The 6,000-nt window shown below is 46.0% G+C and overlaps 1 protein-coding gene across 1 annotated transcript in view; it reads left to right on the top strand.

The window, feature by feature from the left end:
* The first annotated feature begins 716 nt into the window (after window positions 1-716).
* Window positions 717-6,000, top strand: part of LOC105615338 (uncharacterized) — a 74,160-nt gene continuing 68,876 nt past the window's right edge. The window contains 1 exon segment of the mRNA XM_060416620.1: window positions 717-801. The gene's annotated coding sequence lies outside the window, so the exon portion shown is untranslated.

Below are 6,000 nucleotides of genomic sequence, written 5' to 3'. Positions count from 1 at the left end.
AGGCCTGTTCATGCTGATCATGCTCGAGCACCTCTCCAGCGGACTCTGGACTCTGTGCTTACTGCCTGTGGAAACTAGGACGGAAGGATAAGACCCTCTCTGGACGGGGGAATCTTGACGATCATATCCAGGTTACTCATCGCCTCAGAGAAAACATACACTGATCACCCGTGCCTCTGGACAGGTCATCAATATTTTCTGTATCTATCGGAATGTAACCTCAGATTTATTGATTATTAACTGTTTGAACGCAACACGTGAATGATGGGGTTACTGTGATTGTATTTACTCTTCCTTTATTTATGTAAGTCTCAAGGAATTTGGGATGGTGGGTTCAGACAAGTACACATGGGGTATGAAAGATTTTCACAAATGCTGGTTGGGGTCCTTGGCTAAGAGGAGACTCTGCCTTGGGCCCGCCGCTGTAATACACTGCTCCCCACTCTCTGCACGGTCCTGAGTGAGCCCGTTTCCCGGAGCGCATGGCTACAGCACGCTTTTTAACTAAGAGGCCCGCTTTAGTGGAACCGTCCACACTGGCATTTGACGCGATGCTTCACTCCCCTTTCCCTACTCAGTCCGCCTCAGCCGGGCGCCTGCTGGTGGCAGCGGGCAGCAGGCGGGGCTCGTCTGCTCCGGGGCCCCTCGGCATTCAGGCCCGCACACGCGGCTGCCGCCTCAGGGCCCTGAGGCCGGGCGGGGCGCCAGAGGCGGGCGAGAGCGTCTAGCAACGCGAGGCGGAGGGCGGCTGGGACGCAGTGACGTGCTCTCTGGGTCTGCCGGCTCTTCACGGCTGACTTCGTAAGTATTCAGTAGGCTTGCTGGAAATTTCTTTCCTAGAAACATCAAGCTGTGGCTCTCCCGATGCGAGCACAGCTCCGTCTCGCCTGGCCTCTAAGACTGCCGGCGGGTCCGTCTCTAGGGCTCCTCTGCTCGGGCCGGGCCCCTCCATGGCGGCGCCTGGCCCGGGGCGCTGCCTGCCGGGGAGGCGGCCTCCGGCCTCGGCAGGCGGACGCTGCCCGCCTCCGAGGGCTCCGCTCGGTCTGTTCAGGCCTGGGCCCCTCCATGACCGCGTCCGGGCCGCAGCACAGGCTGCCGGGGAGGCGGCCTCCGGCCTCGTCAGCTCAGCTCTGGCAGCGCGCTCCCCCCGGGCCCCTCAGACACTGAGGCCAAGGGGAAGGGGGGACGTGGAGCCAGGAGGGGGCGGCCCTCTAGGTCAGCCCAGCGGGCCCTGGGGTCGGCGGAAGCCTCCGCGCGCCCTGCGGGGGGACAGCGCGGGGACAGCGCGGGGGACAGCGCGGGGACAGCGCGGGGACAGCGCGGGGGACAGCGCGGGGGGACAGCGCGGGGACAGCGCGGGGACAGCGCGCGGGGGACAGCGCGGGGGACAGCGCGGGGGGACAGCGCGGGGACAGCGCGGGGACAGCGCGGGGGGACAGCGCGGGGGACAGCGCGGGGGGACAGCGCGGGGGGACAGCGCGGGGGACAGCGCGGGGGAACAGCGCGGGGGACAGCGCGGGGGGACAGCGCGGGGGAGAGCGCGGGGGACAGCGCGGGGACAGCGCGCGGGGGACAGCGCGGGGGGACAGCGCGGGGACAGCGCGGGGGGACAGCGCGGGGGAACAGCGCGGGGGACAGCGCGGGGGGACAGCGCGGGGGACAGCGCGGGGGGACAGCGCGGGGACAGCGCGGGGGACAGCGCGGGGGGACAGCGCGGGGACAGCGCGGGGGACAGCGCGGGGGACAGCGCGGGGGGACAGTGCGGGGACAGCGCGGGGGGAAGCTGCCCCCCGCAGCACCGGCTCCTCAGGGCCCTGCGCGCCCCGGGTCCCCCACCTCGATGCTTCCACGCCCTCAAGCTGCGCTGGGACCAAGGGCCAGTCGGCTTCTCCGCTCCCCCTCTGTCCCTGCACACAGAAGAGCTAGAGCGCTGTTCTGAGATGTAAGGGCCCTTGTAGCCTATGATGTTGGCCTTTGGGTTTCAGACAAGACGGAGACAGCAAATATCCGGTTACTCATCCTGCCACACACATAAACGGAAGGGGCCAGAACATATTGACAAAATAGGACAAAACCGACTTGAATTAATAAACACAAAAGCAGAAATTGATTATCTAAATGAACTTCAAGCACAATAAGTAAAATCAAAAGTTTCTTCTTAGAAAATCCCATTAAACTGAACTTCTGGCAATTATTAAAAAAAAAACAGACACAGGTAAACAAAATTATAGACGGGAAAGGAATATAGGATTACATTAAACAAGATAAGAATTATAATAAAATATTATATTCTTATATTTAGAAACTATGTGAAGTGTATCACTTCATAGAAGAGTATATATTACCATTAATAATTCAAGAAGTATAAACATAGGAATAGAAGTCTTATTAGCAAAGAAATGGTCAAGGCAATTAAAATCTTCTCTTTAAAAGACTTTAGGTCCAGGTAATTTCACAGACAGATTCTATAGAACTTCAAATAGCGGATATTTTCCACATTATATATAAACTGTCCCAGAACATAGATTTTAAAAAGAAGTTTGGTATGTAATTCTTTGACAAAAGCCAAACTCTACTATGAAAAAAAGAACTAAAAGTGTATAAAGAGAGAAATATAACCCATTTTCTTCTCATGAGCATGACCACTATAACCTTAAAGTAAATATAGCTAACTCTTGAACAATGTGGGGGTTAAGGGTGCCATCTTTTTGCACAGTAGAAAATCCATGTGTAGCTTAGAGCTGGCCCTCCTATGTATATACGCGGGCAGTTCCTCTGAATCCAAGGTTTCACACCCTGGGATTCAACCAACCTCAGATCATGTAGTACCATAATATTTACTATTTTAAAAATCCACGTGTAAGTGGAGCCATGCAGTTCAAACCTATGCTGTTCAAGGATCAAGTGTATTAGCATTCTAAACCCAGCAGATGGGAGCGGGGAGGGAAGCTCAAGAGGGAGGGAATATACATAAAATTATGGCTGATTTGTGTTGTTGTACAGCAAAAGACAACACAACATTGTAAACCAATTATCCTCCAGTTAGAAAACAGCAGAATTTAAAGAATACCATAATCAAGTAGAAGTTATCTCTGTGTTGGCATTTGGAAAAATTAGAAAATTTGCTTCTCTGGACACACACACACAGTAAAGAGGACATTAAGAAATTTAGGAAATGGGGTGTCACTCTACTGACCACTGAGTCTACAGCCAATATAATATTACACAATATTCAGATACTGTTACATTGGTTTCAGCCTTCTGTTGATGAGAAACTTTTTTCTTTCATTAATATCTGAATTAATATTTCTGAATTAATACTTAACCCTTTCTTCCCCACTCTATGTGAAGCAGTCTGATCTCAGGGTTTCTTTGCTTAAATACTATTTCAGAAAATAAGTTACAGAAAATAAGTATACACATCACTATTAGCAGTCTAAGGAAAATATATATTTGACTCTATTTAATGCTCTTTAGTGACTCAAAAAATCAGCAAGCATAAACTAAAGAGAAATATCCTCAATCTAAGGGATGCTTATATGAAATTTACAGAAAATACCACAGTTTCCTGGCAAAATGTGAGAAGCACCGTGACTACAGACACAAGAAAAAGGATCTTCTGCAGCTACTCAGTGTGATGAACACATGGAGAGAAAGAAACAGGAGGTATCAACATGAGAAGCCCAACAATAAAGCTAGCATTTCTTTTTATGAGCACTCTCCAGTAAGAAAAATAGGTCTTATTAAAAATATAAAATACTCAGAAAACATCCTTCATTCTGAAATGCAGGAGTCCTTGTCACGGGTTATTTTGCTTTTAGCCCTTTTGGGTTTAAGACAAAACCAAGATAGCAAATATCTAATTTGCTTAATCAGAGTAAATTTTGATTTAATCTGAAGACTATCTATCTATCTTTCTCTGAAGATGAGCTAGAAGAACTAAATATATCTGAAAAAGAATATCAGTGAGACACGACTTCTAAATATATATGAATACATAGTAAAGGGCCTATGCTAATTGAGCCTAGAGAGTTTAGGAACAGGGAAACAAGGTTGAATGGGGTACCTAAGCAGACTCAAGTATATGCAAGACTTTAACTTATTATTTACTTGGCCTTTTAGTCAGTAGGAAAAATCATGTGTTTATTAAATTGTAGGAAAGTAGCTCTCATATGGAAAAAGTGAAGCAAGATACTATCCATGCCTCATATCATTTACTAAAATTCCATATGGCTTAAAGTACCAAATATTAAGCAAAAATATAAATGTGTTAGAGGAAAATACAGAAAACTTTTAAAGCCTTCAGGTAGCAAAGGTCTTCTCAAGTGAGACCTCCAGCCCAGAAACTACCAAGTGTATGTCACAGATTTCTCCCCAAAACTCAAAAGATTTTGTATAACTGGAGAAAGAGACATAAACAAGTGGGAGAGACAAATTATTGCAACACATTTAGCAGACAAGATATTAGTGACCAGAATGTATAAAGACTGCTATAAATAATTTAGGAAAAGGCAAACAACTCCACACTAAAATGAGTAAAGGAGGCTAGATGGCAGTTCTTACGAAGAGAAATAAAATGGCCAGTAAACACAGAGGATAGGCATTCTCACTGGCAACTGTGTGTGTGCATTTTCGTGTATCAGATAGCACAAATGTCAAATTTGGGAAAGATGTATAAAAAACCTGGTAGATTTGTATACAGCAGATAGAAGTTTTTTGGGAAGGCAATTAGGAAGTATGGATTTGAAGTGTTATATTCCTTTGGGCTAGCAATTCTGTTTCCAGTAATTCCATTTTAAGAAATATTTTCTCAAGTGTGCAATGATATATTCAAGACTATTCATAACTTTATGTATTAGTGTAAAACTGGAGTACAGAAATGTCTACAAATAGGGAAGTTGTGTTATTTGATTTATGATGTGTAAAAAGAATGAGTTATACATATATATGTGTATTTACCTCTCACACAAAAACTTTCCAACCATATTTTTTCAAGTTCAAGTACTAAGATGTGACCACTCTGTGTTAAGCATTAAGAAGCACATGTGTGCGCGCATGGGGAAGGGCAGGAGAATGCATGCTGGACACATGGCAGTGGCACCAAGTCAGCAATGAGAGTTCTGAGGCCACTACAGAGGCCACTCCAGGGTTTGCTCTTAGTCTCTGTGTTTATGAGCTCTTTTATAATAAGAATATATTCATGCACTAATGGAATAATTAAAAAGACAAACAACTAGAGAAATGAAGAGCAAAGACTTTCCGTTCTGACCCCTGGCCACTTCTGTTTGCAATGGACAAATTCACCCCCAAATCTGGCCATTCCCTTCATTCTGGCCACTTTTCACTCATGCTTTGAGATAGGGCTCAATTTTCAATGGGTGAAGAGGAAAAGAAGTAGCAAATTATTCACCAAAACAATCATCTCAAAGGACTTCCCTTTAGATACACATTTCCTTACCTTCCACACTTTCTACAACTGGAATTTAGAATTTTCCTCTTGAAACTTCTAGTTGCTAAGCAGCCATTTCCTCCTTCCTGTCTGATGAGCTTGGTTGCCATAATAACTTTTCATCAGCTTGATCTTCCTCTTCCTTTCCTCCTAATCACCACCACCACCACCACCACCACACACACACACACAATTTTCCAGAGCTACTCCACACACTAGGTATTTATTCATTCATTCATTTGCTTCATAAGAAAGTAAAGCCTTGTCTTTTTATTGTTGCGAACTCATAACCAAAAGATGAATTCCTGTTTCTTCTTCTAGGAAGATAGCCACCCCAGAGATGGGTTTTCAAAAAATTAAGACTAGAACTGGTTTGAGGGTTAAAGTTTTGAAGATGGACTCTTAGGTTTACACATTACTTTAGGGTGATGGCTTTCAGATGGCTAAGTCCTATTACAATTTCATTCAATAAATATTTATTACCATGATCCCTATAATTTACTGGATATTGAGAATGCAATGGTCAATGAAAACAGTCACCACTCTAAAGC

Source organism: Ovis aries, chromosome 5, assembly GCF_016772045.2.
Source record: "Ovis aries strain OAR_USU_Benz2616 breed Rambouillet chromosome 5, ARS-UI_Ramb_v3.0, whole genome shotgun sequence".
Lineage (NCBI taxonomy): Eukaryota > Metazoa > Chordata > Mammalia > Artiodactyla > Bovidae > Ovis > Ovis aries.
Note: the sequence above shows the minus strand (reverse complement) of the source record. Positions and strands in the feature narration are given on the sequence as shown.